At 40.5% G+C, this 18,111-nt stretch overlaps 1 long non-coding RNA gene across 1 annotated transcript; it reads left to right on the plus strand.

The window, feature by feature from the left end:
- The first annotated feature begins 4,580 nt into the window (after positions 1-4,580).
- On the plus strand, positions 4,581-7,447 carry LOC106903656 (uncharacterized). Its single transcript, XR_001414713.2, has 3 exons — positions 4,581-5,202; positions 5,630-5,660; positions 6,122-7,447. It is a non-coding gene; the product is annotated as an uncharacterized LOC106903656 (long non-coding RNA).
- The last annotated feature ends 10,664 nt before the right edge of the window (positions 7,448-18,111 follow it).

Here is an 18,111-nt window from a genome sequence, read left to right on the forward strand (position 1 = left end):
CAGATCCCAACGCTGCTGTCCAAAGTTAGACTCCAGTCTTTGGTTCCTTTTTTGTTTTACCTCTTTTTTTCTGTCAGTTTGCTGTCGTAAAAAAGCCACTGGTGCCAAAAAAATTATTTGAAACCCCCACAAAACATTCGATGCGCTGCGTTAGTGGAGAGGCCTCGTCTTTGATGCAGCAGTCAGCGGTTTGAGTAAAAAGCTCAATGATCTTTCCACTTTTCTCACAACTCACTTTGCTGTCTCACAAATAAAGGCCATCAGAGCTAATAAAACTATAAAAACACAGAGAAGTTTTCCCTCTGAATTTGTCTTTTTAAATATGCTTACAAGAAGTTGAAGACAGATTGCCAAAATAAGAACTACAATAACAATCTCATGAAATCAGCAAACTTTAATAAATGAATAAACACGCAGCATCCAGCTGAGTAAACCGCATAAAAAAAAAATCATTTACAGATCTTAAAACCCAAACGACTGACGATTGTCTATTTTTTTAAAGCATCGACAGATTAAAAATCGCGTCTCTCCTTCTCCGTGCAGCTTGGACATTTGTTAGACCTCATGGCATAAGCCGAGTTCGTACGTTTCCCCAGAACTGTAGTTATTTCCAGGGAGAATGTGGAGAACCACAAGAACGCTCTGATTACAATTTGTAGTCATATCTCAATTTGTCAGTCCACTTAAAAAGAAATTCCAAAGTGAAAATGACATGAAAGACATGAATTTCACCAAACATGGCTGTGGTTGAGTAAATATAATTTGCACGCTGACAGATTATTTCTGTTGCACGAGTTATTAATGATCCGGCGGGTCCAGAAATCTCAATCAGGGGGTTTAGCATACATCCCACGGATGTACACTGTACAAATAATTTTGAACCGTATGTGATGTATTATTCTTATTATTTCATTTCAGCCCCAGGCGTCTTCTGGGAGCAGAAGGTGCAACTGATTAATGTTTCTCCTGACTCTGTGAACATGTGTTTTAGCGATCCTCCTTGGGCAGCGGCTGCATGCAGTAAACTGGACTGTTTGTCCGACTAACGTTGGATTATGATGGACGAGGGAAGTGTGGGTGTCATTAGGCTACTACAATAACTTTAAATACACACTGGAAAGTCACTGGTAAAGAAAAAAAGAAACACAATCCTCATCTATACGTTCAGCTGATGGTCAGCTTTTAGTTTTATGAAAGTATCACGAGTACGTTGGCGAACGTGTGCAAAAACGGCAAGTTTGCGCCGTGAAAGGTGAAATTGTAACGGTTAATTTTCATCCTGAACTGCATTTGTACGTAAGAGTCTGAGAGAAATCACACCAAGAAAATACATAAAACAGCCTTTTTCTTCTTTAGCGAAATGAAGTCAAAGGTGATTTGACTTTTTTTATACTGTTTTTAGCGACTTTATGTGTTTATCATGTTAACTTTATCACATTAGAAGCTCTCTTAAGGCCCAAAATGCTTTGGAAATAGCGTATATCTCACCAAGACAAATTCTTACATTTTTTTTTCCTAAAAAGTACTTTATGTGAAATATATGACAGTCTTCCTACCCCCTGTTTCATGACAGCAAATGACTGAATGTACGTATTTTTTATTTCTTGCTGGCAGGCGGTAAGCAGACAGAGTTCAGCAAAGGGGATTAGAGCTGCTATCAGGCAGACGGGGCCAGGAGGGTCCACAGGAAATGATCGCGGCCTCATGCAGGCAGGTTAGGGGCCAGAGTCACCAGACCAGCTGCTGCAACCAGGAGAACAAGAGGAGAAACGCTGAGAAGAGAAATAACATAAACGCTTAAGAAGTCACAAAAGGAAAACCTTGACACAGTGGGAGAGGAAAAGTTGGTTTAAAGAAGGAAGGAACTATGGTAAATACTGGAATCCTTTTCAAGCACATGACATACATCTACTGGGGAGCCTAATGTTGAGGTTTGACCCCTTGATTTATTAAGTTTCCTTGTTCTGGAGGTTTCTTGGGGTCAGGCAGAGGGTAGTGGTTCATAAGTGCTGATAAATCTCTCCGGTTTGGCTGCTCACACACATTGCTCAGGCATGTGGAGACAGAGGAAGTAAACCAGTTTGATTCCTCGGCACATCACTCCCCGTGCAGCCGAGGTGTTTTCTGACTCACTGAGCTTTCATGAGCAGCGGCCAGCCCCCGGAGGACGGGAACCGCTTCCTGCAGGAGGAATCGGGCTCACTGTTGGACCGGCGTGTGCAAAGTGTTTCCACCCCTTCAGCTTTTGACCACACACCAACCAGAAACGCTGACTATCTCGTAGATATTTAATGACAAAACACAAATGGTGCTCTGATTTGATGACGCCAAACCTGTGGCAGGAAGCTAACACAATCCCCACCATCATACATGGTAGTGGTAGCATCATACTATGGGAATGTGTTTCTTTACAGGGAAGCATACACCAATAGCTCCAGTGGAATGGTTTGGACCAATGCATACATATTTCTTAATACAGGTTTAATCTAAATATTAATTGTAATTAAAGTTTTTAGTGATTGACTATTCTTTCACGTTTGGTTTAAATGTTGTCTCATTAAGTAATCAAATTAATTTACTTTAATGTTCTACAAAAATGATGCAGAATGTAAAGATCCAGTTGTACAAAGATAACTAAGAGGTTTAGAGCCTATTCAAACTTAGCCCTGCAAGTTCATCCATAGCTCTGAGTTTTTCAATTTTCAAGAAATTCCTTTGAGCACAACATATATACATATACATAAATAATAAAAATATAAAACTGATACTGGGTCACAACACATGATGTGTCATTGACGTGTGTCATCAGTCAAAATTTAACAGTTTTGTGATTCAACGTTAATTACTAAATTACCAAAGGAAGAACTAATGTTTATGATTAGATCTTTAGGGTCCCTCAATGGTTACTATATAAACAAAATATTATAAGTAGCTTTAAATAATGTTATACTGGTAATTTGCTTAATGTGGTTATGTTAGTTTACCTTAAAATAGTACTATTATATGAAGAAATTTCTGCAAGCTAAACCGTTTTTGGTAAAGACTGATAAATGTGTTTGCTACAAAGTTACCACAGCTAAACCTGCTTGGTTCCATCTATGTGTAAAAACTAGAATGGTTCGAGGCAACGTGTTCGCATGCAGTTTTCTAGTAAAGTCAACAAACACGGGTTAAGAGTGTATGGTCTAGTCAAAGTTCAAACCAAAATCTAAATTAGAATCAGTAGCTTTAAAATCGTACCGTTCTGAGATACCTTCCATTAAATCTGACTGAAACTAAGCTATTTTGTAAAGAAGAGTTGGCAAAACAACTTTAGTTTAAAGCTGAAAGTAACATACCCAAAATACCCATAAGCTGAGTCAGGGGGCAACGTAGAAATGCACAGCACATTTTTCAGATTAAAATGTGCAAATGAATTCGAAGGCCCATTTTTCTACGCTGATACGAGCAATAAAAGTGAAAACTTTTATCCCGGAAATTGAGAAGTTTGCCCTCGACCTGTTTAAATTTAACTCAGTAGGCAACACTCAGAGCAGCTTAGCACAAGCTGACTATCATCTATCAAAACAAGAGCAGAAAATAACAAACAGAGAGGGAACCTGAGATTCCAGACATGCATGCAGGACCCCCTCAAGACGGGTCTGAATCAAAAAGCCACACAGTCACAACGTGGCCCCCCTTCAACTTCCACAAATGCGGCACATCTATCACACTGACAAGATAGTTGATAATTTCTTCCTCCACACCCTCAGGTCAACAGTTTAAGCTCGCAACTTAAAGTGTCATTGGAAATAATTAGCCTCCTTCTTTATTCTGAGTGGTGCCACAGCTAACAGGCCTTAGCAAAGCCCCAGGTGTCGTTTGGCAGAGACCAAAGGACAAATCTGAGAGCTATTGAGGTCGCGGCGTTTTCCAGAATTAGGCGCCCGAGAAAGATTCCCCGGAACCTTCTTCCCGTAATCTATTTACCTTCGGCAACAATCTCTAACTGGCAGTTAGGAAAGAATGGCTCCCATTGCCAAGGTCTCAGACACAGATGTTTGAATCTAATTTAAAGCCTAGAAGGAATGCAGACTGACAAAGCTGAAGCTGAAACGGTACAGAGGGGCGTTCAGGAACGTGTACCGTACTCACGATAACAACTCGCCCCTTTTTGCAGCCCTGTTGACGAATTCAAAGGGCGAAGAACCGGTTCCCCTTTCCTTTCAGCGTTCTAAACAATCCTCTGTTTGTCATCTCTGGATCAGCATCTGCTGTAGTTGTTTAAATGGCATCACCGCTTTGACCTCCGACCGGTTTGTAAACTTTACCAGTGTGTGTTTGACCAGACAGCTCCTCTCTGACCAGGACAGGCTCAGCAGTCTAAATACGAAGTCAACCCAATTCGGTCTGATAGACTCAAGGCGTATCTGTGAAATATCACTGGGATGACTGGTTTCGAGAGCCATGCCACAGTCCTCATCAAAGCGCTCTCAGGAACGCCAGCCAAAACAGAGCCGGGCTCACAGCTGCAGCTAGTTGGGGAGTTGGCTTGATTTAATCTGAGCTAAACATGATCTGATTTAGAGTTAATTTGGCCCTGGTGTGGCTGAAGTTTGGTACGACAGTCGAGCCGACAAGAAAAAGTGACCTCTGACGAGGTAAAGAACTTCGCAAAGGTCTTTAAAGGGATAAAAGTGCACTCCTGTCTGCAGCTGCAAACAAAAGGCAGGTACAACACTTTAGTCTCATCTCCCAGAGAAGCACTCAACGTTTAAGTGGAGCCTCCACATTAGCAGTTCACCCCTGGCCCTGCGTCCACCTGTCACGGCGGAGCAGTGATCGAAACGTGCTGGCACGAGAGCACACAGGAAATCCCTCCAACAAAACGTCCGACAGGCTGGAATGTTGGCACCGTGTTGGTACACAAATCAAACGGCCTGTTCGACTCAGACTGAGCTCAGCGGCAGCCATGTGACACCAAGAGGAATGCTGGAGTGTGGTGTCGGGTCGGAGGGGGTCAGCCAGACGTGTGTGTTTGGAGTACACAGGTGGAGAACCAGCAAGTTTAGCAGAGGTTTTTAAAAGGGGGGATTTGGGGAGCAACTGAGGCCGAGGTGCTAATTCCAAACTGTTCGGCCGGAGAGAAGTGTGAAGGTCTCAGTGTTGAGGACGCCAGCTAAATCTGAAACTCAGTGTCCTTAATGTCTAGAATATTAACCAGTAAGTAATATAATATTTTGCATTGTTTTGTCAGAAAAATTCTGTTAAATTGTTGGTTAAAACCAGTTAAGTCAGTTATTTTGCTAGCCTAGCATGTACTGTAAAAAAGTTATTATATCTAACAAGACTTTTTCAATCATTTGAATCTGAATAACAAAATTCATACTTAAAACAGAGTGAAGCCTAAAATTATTCATAGCCCTTACAAATTTACATTTTAAGTTATTTTTTACTCAAAACAAAACATTTAATGATCTACTTTAAAATATGTATTTATCAAGAGAAAAATATTTATGGGCATTAAAGCCCTTAAATCCTTTAGCAAGCTAGCGTTGCCAAATAGCATGCTAACTAGCATTGGTGATGAACTCCAAATCTCTGAGGCTGGCCTCCTTGCCATTTCCCTAATCTTTTGCTGTCTCCACAGATTTTCTATCAGATTAAGTCAAGAATCTGTCGTAAGTGTACACTTTGTAAACTACAGTTTTTTTTCCAATTAACTTTTTGATGTAAGTGAATGCTAAACTAAGCTAGCGCGAGCTTGTGCTAGCTACTCAGCAAACACAACCCAGTGCTAGCTTAGGGATGCCAAATAAAATGTCTCTATGTAATTTTAAGTGAATAAACTCATTCATTATTATGAACTAAAGTCCTTAATTCAACCCCACTGATGGAGTTTGCTATAGTGAATCATTTTAACATCTTAACTTTTAGTTTTTCACTTTGGCGCAGAAGAACATTGATGTTTGATCAGATCTGTGTGCTGTTTTATTTCACATAATGCTTCTGTGAAGTTAAACATTAACTACTATATATTTAGGATAGTGCAATGCTCCATTATTTGTTGAGGAAAATGTTCTTTGTCATTCTTATCGTTTCAAATGAAAAAAAAAGTAACATTTTTATTCTATTGTTCTAGTTTTATTCAACAGCATTAAGAACTGTCATCAGAAAGGATCTGCTGGAAGCCAAGCGTGTTCCTCTGGAATCTCAGATCGCGGGATGCTGAACCAGCACAGCTGTGAATTGTGTTGAGCTGCGGAGTGAAGATTGTGATGCAAATGCTTCAGGGAGCAGAGAGTCGTGAAGGAATGCACCGCTGTCCAATCCTCCCAGCCATGCTGTGTTTTCTGCTGCAGATCAGGGTGGAAAGGAGATGAAAGAGAAAAGAAATCTGCCATGAATCTGCAGCGGGCATGCAGCACGGAGAACCGGGGATTCTGCTGCTCTGGACACGACTGTCACTTTTAGAGCATACTTAGGTGTTAAAGAACATCCTGAAAAGCGTGTCGTTTGCCCCGCTTGTGTTTATAAAAACCTCTTTGGAGAGAAAATGGAGGACGAGGTGACGTTTTACCTGCAGGGACATTCATGTCTCAGTGCTGAGCGACAGCAGCGACTGGCTCAGCGCAGAGCAAGAACAAAAACGTGTCATCCTCTGAGCCGTGCTGCAGTTTGAATTGTTTTAACTCGGGCGCAGAGATCTGTGACAATACCCCGACATGACCCATTAGAAGGAATCTCTCTCACACACACATGCACACACACACCAAGGGCTCCTGCACCTTTCAGTAATGCAAGACTCTGAAAAAAGGACAAATGTTTATTTCCCTTCTGGAGATCTAATGAGATCATTAGTTCCTGCCACCTCCAGCATCCTGCACACATGCACCGCTCCGTGCTTCTGCTTGGCCTCAGCTCAAAAACAAAAGATGTAAATATTAGGATTTGGCCATTAAGAACGAGTTGGAAATGTGGAAAGAGCAGCAGGGCCACGAGAGGGGGAAGAAGGACAAGTGAGGAGAACCGGGAGCTGTGGCAGAAAATCTGAGATATCCACAAATTTTTACTTCTCAGCTCTCAATAATGATGAGCTGTGGGACAAAATGTTGCCTTCACCTATTCAATACTCGCATATTCAATATCCACAGTATACTTATGATTGCTATTCTCATATGCAATTGTTAAAAAAAAAAAGTAAAATAAGCCAATAAGGAAGGTGGCAGTGTCTTTCCTCAGTAATTTGTATGAATGATTTGTATATTTCAACAGTTGCAGTAAAAAACAAAGACAAAAAAAAAAACAAGCTTCCATGCAGCTCACCACATGTATCTATAGTTTTGTTACATGTCTTAACAAAATTTGGGATACTAATAATATGAATTAATTGAAGATTAATTGAAAGGAATTTTAAAAAATGTTTTTTGTACATAAAGACATCAAATCACAGTGGTTTTGTTGAGAAGTGAAGAAATCTGTTGCAATCCTAACAGCTAATGAGATAGACAAACTTGTTTAAGATAAACATTTGGAGTTGAAAACGACTCAAACAGAAAAAGTATATATCTGTGTGATACAGTTAGAGGATGATGATGCCCTACAGGCCTTCGTTGCTGCTGAACAACTCCCTCGTTATGAAGAAAATGCTGAATAAATTTTGCAGTGAGTTGCCATTACTGTAACTTTGGCTGGATCAGGACGAATGCACAGGACTAAACTTAGCAAAATGTTGAGAGTCAATGGTAATAATTTTTTTTTTATTGTTCTCCCTCAGACATTAACATTTTCTGTTTGATGTGCTTCTATCACCTAAAGCAGCCGATTTGTCAGGATTTACTCACTTTTCCTACAAACTCACATCTGTTCACCACTACTAAAGAAACTCATTCTGATAATGAGCTTAACCTCACCTCGCTTTAGAAAACCCAAGCTATCCCTTTAAAAATACCCCTATAACCACTCGATTGCATTTTGTTTTTGCTTTTTTTTCCCCTACCTTTAATGGCTACCCTGTCGTTTAATTTAGAGCATTGATCGGGACAATTACATGAGCTAATGCGGGGCAGTAAATGCCCCCGGGTTCCCCGGCTGCTCCGGTGCGTTCACACTTTCCAGCTGCTCGGTTATCATTTCATCAAGAGGTCCAAACAAGACCACACAGACTGCTGCGAAATGTTTTAGTGCAGGTTTAATGAGAGCTCTTCCAGGAGTATTTATCACTACAAGATTCTGTGACCGCACACATTAAAATGTTTATTGGTGGATGAAACAAGTTCCTCCCGCCATGATGTATGCCGAGTTGGACGGAGGGAGTCTGAGCGTTGCCTGCTCCCATCTTGGTAGCGTAGATTCAGATGCCCCGGCTGAAGGTTTTTATTGCACAGCGGGGACCCAAACCAAACGCATGAACTTTATACAAATGTGCGCATCAACATCGTGATGGCCCATTTTTCTACACCCTATATGAGGGTATTTACAAAGGGGGAAGGATGGGAATGCACCTCACTCGGAAAACTGCAAAGTATTCGTGTTTTTCTCAAGTTATTTTCACTCCATATGAGGAGATGGAAAAGTTAAACATTAGTTAAACGTAAAGAAGTAAAATATATATATATTTAAAAAAAAAAACAACAAGAATTTCACAGACCGGGATCCTTCATATTATAGCTTCTTTTTCTTTCTTAGACGCATTTTAAATTTGAGCAATTTCAGCAATGTGCTTCAGAAAAGCTGTTTTAGATTTTCCCAGCATCATATAAATCACCCAAGAATCACTTAAAGCTTCCTGGTGCGTCTCAGTTTATGAACGTAATTTCACCACAATTTTTTCAGCTTTTTTTTATTGTGTCAGTTTGTTTTTGTTTTTGTTTTTTTTTATCTGCTTATTTGTGTTTTTCAAAATACTTTACAGTGCAGAACTTAACTGGGAAAGTTCAGATCCAAAGTCTGAAACACACAACAAACTGAGCTCTTCTCTGTCTTAACAAGTTCTAAGGTAATTTTATTTATGTAGCACATTTTCAGCAACAAGGCAATTTAAAGTGCTTTACGTGAATTAAAATGAAATACAAACAAAATAACAAACCAAAGGAAAGAGCAAAAAAAGAAGAATCTAATAATGCTGATCCAAAGTATATAAATTAGATACAAGTGGAGCTGTGCTTGATGAGCAGTCACTGTCAAATTATGCTAAAAGAGAAAGAAAATTCACTGTTTCATTTTACAGACTCTTTATAAGTCTGGCTTCACGTGTGGACTTGGGTCCAGAGCCAGAACAAGAGTCTCCAAACTCCATTAGCATTTCTCTGAAATTGTGATCAATCGGCTTTTTCATTCTCCACTTAACATCTTGTTTCGTAAGTAGACAGCCATGAATGAATTAAACAGATGAGGGATATTGTTTTTTTTTCCTGCACGAAAGATATTGAAGCAATAACTAAAATCCCACCTGTGATAAAGTGCTAAAAGAAAATAAATTAAATTGCTCTTACATTTTGACATATTTTAATTCTGGTTTAATTTTAGAAGTTGGATCATTAGAACCGACTCTGTTGTTGCAAAACTCAAAGAAATCCTCCCTCTTTTCATCTGTACAGCAGGGAACAGAAAATATGTTTATGCAGGTATGAATAATTAATCATGACTGAGATTTATGAAGCAGAATGATGTCATCAGTCTAACGACGAGACAGTGTGTTTATGTGCAGAAACATTGCTGAACATTGTGACGATGACATGTTCGACCACATGACGTCCTCAGAGGCGTCCTGAAAACAACGTGGGCTGCACAGACATAACATAATGCTAAATTAAATAAGAAAATAACGTTGACAGGAGCAGCTCTCAGTTCTGGTTGGGTGTGATTTTTTTATTCTAAAGCCATGACAGCAAACGGTTACAAAGGAAGTCCAACATGTCTCTAATGCTTCCTCAAGGCAGACTCACGTTTCAAATAAAACAAATTACAAATAAGCTTACGTGAAATCAATCATGAAAACCTCCTAAAAATACGTCAGAAGAAAAACCTGATTTGTTTTAAAATGAAAAACTATGTGAATTGTGCTTTAAATTCACGTTGATTAAGTTAATTTGATGATATATGTTATAATTTCTGACATTAGTAGTAGTAGTAGTAAAAGAACATTTAATCCCAGTATTTCAATGCAATTTCTATTTTATTTTGTGAGTAATTGCCCTTTCAGCACTTGAAGCATTTATAGGTTCTATATGTTCTACTGAGGTAATTAAATAAATTTTTAATGCACTCTAAAAACCTTTCGTAACTCAATATCCCTCTGTTTTGATGGAAATCAGTTCAGCCTGTATGGAAACAGACGGAACCAGAACCAGAACGAAGGTTTCGGATTGACAGAACGTGTAAAATATGTCAGCGCTGATTTGGCCTTGGGTGTTTACCTGGAGCTCGAACCCTTTCAGCAGCTGCTCCACATTCAGGAGCAGCTTATCGATGCTGGCACATTGTTTCCTGCTCGATGTTCTCGGAGAGTGGAAAAGGAAAAACCTTTATTTTTCCCACAACACAGCTCCCTTATTCAGAAAAGTCACAAATCAAGTGTGCGCTTCAAGCATGGCTAATAGCACAAAATGGCTCTGCTTGCTGCCTATCGCGCTCGAATAAAATGGAATTACCTCACCGAGGCTGAGAAATATGGAAGCAATTAAATCAAGGGGGTAATCTGGCCACTGTTCAGATGTAGCCCGATGTTAGAAACGGTCGAGAGAATGAGATAAATATACGAGCCGGGTCTATTCCTTTGCCACATCTATTGCTTGCTTGTTCTGTAAAATATGGTTCTTGCAAATGAGAGCACAAGTTGAAAGATTTGTGAGAGCAACAGGCTGATTTGCTGTGATTCGCTTGAGAAGAAACGTCTGAATTTGAGTTCCCAGCCATTCGTTTGGACAACTTAACCGGATCGAAGGGAATTGGAATCAGCTTTTATGGCTCCCGTTGTTTACGCGCTCTAATTTAGGGAAGTCTAGTCGCAGTTTGAGCTGCCGGGCCTGGACTCGCGTCCTCGCGCTTCGGCCGGAGGTCAACAGAAAATCAGCAGCAGCCTCCCGAACGTGAGATAAAGATTGACGCTTACGTCTGCTGACCTTTTGGGCCGCGCGCGGCCTCCATGAGAACGGGGTACTCTTCGAGAAATAAACAAGAGCCACATCTGCTTTCAATATGTCAGTATATGTGACAAACAAAGAGCTTTTCCCCCGACAGCGTCCAACGTTGTCAGTTTGTTTTATAAAACTGGAAACAGAAAGAGCGCACCGGAATCGCTTCAAATGGAGACGCACTAATCAGTAAAGAAAGGGACACTCTGTTTACGGCAGATGTTTCTGTTTGCTGCTCAGAAAAGTCTGTGACTCCCTGCACAGAAATATTAAAAGTGCAATGAATTATTTTTGAAGGGATTTCAAGGAATTGGGCTAGAAAAAAATGAATCCCCAACTAGAATGTTTTTTTCTGTTTTCTCCAACCAGCTGCCTGTTTGAAAACCAATTATTTAAAAAAACTAATCATCACAGACAATGTTTCATTTAATATTGTTCTCCTTATTCACTCCAAACAGATTATACCTAAATGACAATGATCAGCTTTGTGTGACTGCAGCCTGTTAGATTAAGACATTAACGGGAAAAATAACAAATGAGAATAAAAAAATAAAAAAAAAAGCACAACAGGGAGACTAACGATATGCCTCACACAGACTAATGGCCCGACCGCCTAGCTGATCTGTGGTCGGAAAACGGGGTCGGGCAATTGCACTTATCAGATTGTGTTGGCTGATCCCAGAGCTGCTGGATGGACGAATGTTTCTCTCTGGTCTGAAGCTCTGGGTGGCATCCAGACTGTGGCTGGTAACACGAATTCCCCAGATCAGCTTTAATGAACGCTGCGTTTTCCAGTCTTCTGCTTCTCTAGAGTGTTTAAAGAGAAAGCAAAACAGGGCCTGAACGGCTCTTTCTGGTAAGTGGGAGATTAATTAAGGCCAAACAGAAAAGATAGAAAAAGAATAAATAAGTAGAAACATGCGTAGGCGTCAGTACTGATTGGTTAAAGGATCTGGCATAATTATACTTTCCGTGTCTACAATGAAGATGAAATTTCCAAACTTGAAGTTTGAGAAAGTAGAAAGTTCAAATTCATGCGGGTACAGTTGGAGTTTTTTTTTTTCACCATCACCCGACCTCAAAGTCCAACAAGGCTCTCCTGATATAAAACTGTTAGAAGAAGTATTTATTTATTTTTTTATGTATTTACAAGTCTGCTAATATTTAGCCTGGACATGCAGTGTAACATTTAGCAAATCCCACTAGTGTTCAAACTTAGAGTTTGGGTTCAATTGGATTTGATCAAATCCAATTGAGCCCAGGTGACCTCTGGTTCACTGTTTTCATAAATACCTTGAGAATGATATCAGACTTTCTGCTTAGTACCACAAAAAGGGAACACAAGTGATACTTTTACTGCAGCTTGAGAACCCTGGTTCTCAACACTCTTATCTCACAAGCTGCACTGACTCTATGTTGGAGGAGGTAGAGGTACAAATATAACTCGGAGTAATTGTAAAACACAGCTTTACAAATTGGTTTTGAAGGTTTTGGAGGCTTCTGAAAACAGGACGTGAGTTGCAGAGTGGTGACGTGGAGCAGCGAGATAAAAACAACACAGTCTGGGTCAGTTTTTTGACTGGATAGCACGCTGCAGGAGATGATGATCTTTGCTTCCTTTTATTTTTCCACATAAAGTATGATGGTAAATCACAGATTCCACAGAATGTGTTCTTAATTCATCTCTACAAATTGTTTTACTACATAACGCTCTTGTAAGGATACGTTTCCAGGACACAGTGTGACAGTTTCCCTTTTTATCATCCCAAAGCAGCAAAGAGACGTCTGGATGACATTGAAATGATTCGGGTTTTTTATCGTGCCATAGTGAAAACAAAGACTGTGATTGATCAGCTGTTGACGTTATTCCCGGCTCCAAGCTTCAATATCCGAAGAACGTGAAACACACGCTGTACGGCGTTTCTGTTGCTGGAATTTGAAATCAAATATTTTTTACCAGAAATATGAGTAAAAGTTCCTACTTATCTTGAAAACAATTTTACCGGACACACACTGTGTAGAACCAAGAGTCATCTTCAGATTTCTGTTGCTAAGGTTTAGCCGGTTTAACCCAGTAAGACTCTTTGCAAACACATCAGGGTTCTGCTGATCTTCACATGAATAAAGTCTCTTTAACCCTTTTCAGTAATGTTGCTTAGCTAGCTGCTTTTCCCCTCCCGGTTTGTTGACTCCTTGACTAAAGGCACAGACTGCTCTGTGGCCCCCCGACCAGATTTACTGCGATTATGCGGGCCGCTGTTTACTTTTCCCAGCACACTTAGCTTCCTCTTCCTTTCATTCATTCATATTAATTCTGCCTTTGCTATTTCCTTTCCTGCAGGGCTTCAGTTCTGGCTTTCCTTTGCTAGCTCGACCACACACGTTAGCATCGTCTTAAATCTCTCAAATACAGTTTCATCTGTTCCAGTGTCTTATATCATACTCAAAGAAATGCAGCTGGTAGAGGGAATAAAATAATAAAATACTGCAAAAGTCTCTTGGAGACAGAGTGGAGTTGTATTTTTAAACCGAGAGCCATTCCCAGATTTTCTGAGTTTGTAAAGTAAATGAAATGTTTTTATGGTTTTTTTTTTGTTGTTTTTTTTGTGAATAATGAATCACATGCACAGTTGTCAAAATATTCACAATATAACAAACAAAAATAAATAAATAAATCTCAGTTAAAAGTAGAACGATAAAATGATGTTGAAATGATGGGTCATTTTTTTGTAAAAGATGTAATACTAAATTGTTGGAATCACTGGTCATTTTAAAAAATATATTTTTTACAATCTGAACTTTAAGTTTCTGCATGAGAGCAAGATAAACCAGCTTAGCTAGACCTAAACCAAAAAAAATAAATAAATAACTAAACTCTCCAGCTCAGTCCAGAGCATCCCAATGTCTTTCCAGGCTTTGTAGGATATTTCCCCTCGAGGTCCGAGTCTACCATAGGGTCTTCTACCAGAACTAACCCGATCAGATCTCATTCTATTCGTCATTATCTGTATCACATGACCACATATGAGAGTCCGAACCTTTTCTGTTTTGGCTTATCTCTCTCCTCATTACAAAAAACTGCAGAATTGCATAGATTACGGCAGACACAACCCTCATCTATTTACCAATCTCCTCCTCAATCCCTCCATCGCTGGTGAAAACCTGATCTGCAAGGAGCACCCCACCTTTTTCTGATCTTAAAGTCACAAGACCACTAATGGGTCATGTCCGTCTAGGTTCGTCAGTGACATTGACCTGACGAGGAAAAACCTCAGCATCTGGCACAGTGGACTTCTGGCTTCTCATTTGCGTCCACTTACGGGTCTTTATTTGAACTGGTTTGTGACTAAGCACCATCAGCTGCTGCTGGTGTCGCTGTTTGTATCTTGGCTGTCCACTTGTTTGTCTTTATCTAAAAGAGGTGCATGCCTTGCACTATCCGTGATCTCCCAGCAACTTGCCCAAACACAAACACAAACATACACACACACACACACACACACACACACACACACACACACGCACACACACACACACATCCAGAGACTCTCAAACACACATAAGCACCATTTAAACAGCACACAGTGCTGGGCTCATTTTTTAAAGGCTGCAAAGTGAGGCTGGGGGTGATGGTCCACAAAAGTCCATTTACAGTACGGGTCAGTACATCTGAAAGGCTTTACTGCTGCAGCCAAATTCTTTGTGGCCCTCATTCACAGACTGAATGTAGACTGCAGGCTGCACAAAGGCAATCGGCAATATATTGTCCGGGTCAACATTAGCCTCCGATATATTTTCACTCCGCTCCATTAAAGCCCTCTTTTCCTCCTCCATTACCGGGCATTTCCCACAGAGCAAGGGGTCACGCAAACCATGAGCAGATACTTAGATATTCAGACAAAGAGAGACAGAAAGAAAACTAGAACAATGGAAGTAATTCTATTTTTAGGGTCTGTTTTGGACAACTGAGCGCTAGTTTTGAGGCTATTTGTTAAACGGTTTTAGCCAAATCTCTTCACATTTCAGCAAAATCTGGAAAGTGTAATAATACAACTGAGTAACAACAGGTTCTAATTGTGGCGGCACAATCGGGCCTCACATGAAGCTCGTTGCTATGTGAACTATCTGAAGGTGCGATAATTTAAGCGGGGTGAGGCTGAGGTCAGCTGAATACTTTCACGGCTTGATGATAACGGTGGTTGCTCAGGAGGGTAACTCGGCGATGTCCAGCGTTTCCACACTGAACCAGGTCAGGTGGGAGCACTATCTAATCTAGAGGAGGTGTGAGGGAATTAGTCAAACCTCATGCTTGGCTTTAGGGTAAAAAACACGGCAGAAGACATTCCCAACATTAAACAATTTACATTACGTCTCAGGATGAGAGCTGTAGGATCTTAAGTGTATGCATTAGCCTAAGAAGAGAGAACTTTCCAAGATTTCTCTCTCCACCTGCCACTTGGGTCAGCTCCTCCACGAGGCGTTTTCAGGTCAGCCGAGAAACATAGACCCTCCAGGCCTCGAGCTTGTCTCTGGTCTTCCTCTGGGTCTCCTCCCGGTGGGACACACGAGACATCATTACATATTTACATCGCCACCATCTGCAGATTTGTGATGAATAATAGGAACAGAATCCTCCGTCTAAGTCCGACTACTGTTGGTAGTTTTCAAAGGACTCCTTCCTAAACTGATTTGTGCAAACTACAACATTCTTTGGCAATATCCCAGGGACATTGCAAGCAAAAGTAAAATGAAGCCATGCAGCTCTGTTCTCCGTGACTGGGAGGAAACGCATGGACAAGTGCTCTGTATTGCAGCCGATGATAAAATATTTTTGTTGTCCAGCAGCCATTATGCAGAACAACAACAGAACAAACTTTAGCGTTGTCTTGTAATGAAGTGGGTGGGTTGTCAAGTGAGAGGCTGGGCTTGGCCGGAGTAATCTTGGAGACAAAACATCCAAAAATTGAATTTTGCATGTTTGCATCATGATAGTGGCTCCTTAAAGTCGCAGAATGTAACTTTTATTTAAAAAAATATATATGTTTTTAACACGCTTGTTAAAACAGTCACCATGCCGTGACAGTTTGTTATGAGACTATCTGTGGAAAGATCGAGCTCCTCCACATCCTCCCTGAGCTGTTTGAAGAAATCTCGCTGCTGAATGTGCTAAAGGCAAAGAAACAACTTTGCTTTATAGGAAAACAGTTTATCTGTCGTGACCGGTTGCCATGTTAACTGAGCATTCATGGCAGGCTGTGCTAGCTGGAGCATAACAGAGAACAAGGCGGGAAGAAAAAGGAATGAGCAGCCGCACACAGAGGAGTGATTGACAGCACTAAGAACCTCCTCCTGGCTTTAATTGCACTCGGAGAAGGCAGAGGATCTTAATTTCTTCACAGATTATCTGTCTCATATCATACTACATGGTGACCCCTTCAACAAATAAGAAATATATAAAAACCTTTTTTTTTTTTTTTTACAAGTTACCTTCTGCAGCTTTAACCAATCAAATGCGAGGGTCTTTTTCACAAGCCATATTGGCAGTTTAAATGATTTCAGGATGAATGAAGGAATTTTTTGAATATTGCTATAAACTGACTGCAAATTATTTAAAATAAATTTAAAATGTATATATTCCAAAACATTCAATAAAATATTTAAATGCAAATAATATAATTTCATGTACAATAATGTTCCTCATTGTCAATAACAGATACAGCTGTAGTGCAGAAGGTGGCGGGTTAAAACAGTTTCTACAAGGATGAATTATAAGTGACTGAGAGCAGTCGATGGAGTCATCAGCTATTTTCTCCTGATAGGAACATAAGAAGGAATGCTGATGATTTAAGAGTCCTTGGGGTTGATGATGCAGGTCTGAGTACAGACAGAAAAAAGTCCCAACAACCCCACCAATCACCCACCCAGACTCAACACCACCTCTAAAGCCTTTAGCTTGTAGCTGTACAGACCCAGCGGCATGGATTCAGCCGTGCCACCTGGACTGGAAGCTGTTTGTTGTTTTTACCTATAAGTGGCCAACTCTCTGTTATTCCTATATCGATTTGATACAGTAGGGGCTTCCGCACTTCCCATATCTGTGTCCTCTGTCCCTTTTTTCAGCAGCAAAAACTGTTTAATCCGTTGTTAACACTCCGTAACCCTGCTGCTGTGCAGAGCTACGCAGGTGTGTAGCTCTGCACACACCTGCAGCCATGTGTTTGAATCATGGCTGCAAAACCAACGAAGAACTTGGCACAGTTTTCCCCCCAAAATAACCGAATGAGTTGAGTAAAGCTGTTGGATGCTGGTAATGTTAGCTAAAAGATGACGAGCTATACAGAACGTTAAGCTTGCTAACAAATAGCCTATAAGCTAATGTGTTGTTGTCTATGTTCAGCTACGTAGATTTATTTCCTTCCCTTCCGGCCCCAAAATAAACGATGCCCTCCCTGTTAAACTCATCTCTGTCGGTGTGAGCCCTCTAAGCATTTGCTGCTCGGTTCCAACAGCCAGTCACATTGTTAGCATGCATCGTCATTGCTTTCCTGTTGGAACATTAAATAAGTTTGTGTATTCAGGGCCTTGGCTTTGGATGTGGAGTCACATTTCTTCTCATTACCTGAAATAGATCCGCCTAATGGGATCCGCTTAACCTGGGTTTGAAGCCAAGAACGCAATAAAAGAGAAAAAAAAGATGATTACAGCTGTGAAGCAACTCCTGAGTCATTGAATATGCGGTTTTAAAAAAAAAGTGCTGGTGAGGAGGTTCGCATAAGATTGATTCTTTTTAGTGAAGGAAGGGAAATACTCTGAATTTTTCTGCTTTCATAAATTTAGAAATCTACCACTAAAAATCATAAGCAGCCCCCTTAGAGGACTGTTGTTTCAGGCCGGCAGAACTAAGCCTTTATGTTAGCAAAAAAAAAAATCAACTTGGCTTATTTCATGTTACAGCCGGAAGTGGGGGTCTCACACAGATAGGAAGCTGAGGAGTTAA

This window comes from Poecilia mexicana, unplaced genomic scaffold (assembly GCF_051168715.1).
Source record: "Poecilia mexicana isolate PSO_F unplaced genomic scaffold, ASM5116871v1 scaffold_14, whole genome shotgun sequence".
Taxonomy (NCBI): domain Eukaryota; kingdom Metazoa; phylum Chordata; class Actinopteri; order Cyprinodontiformes; family Poeciliidae; genus Poecilia; species Poecilia mexicana.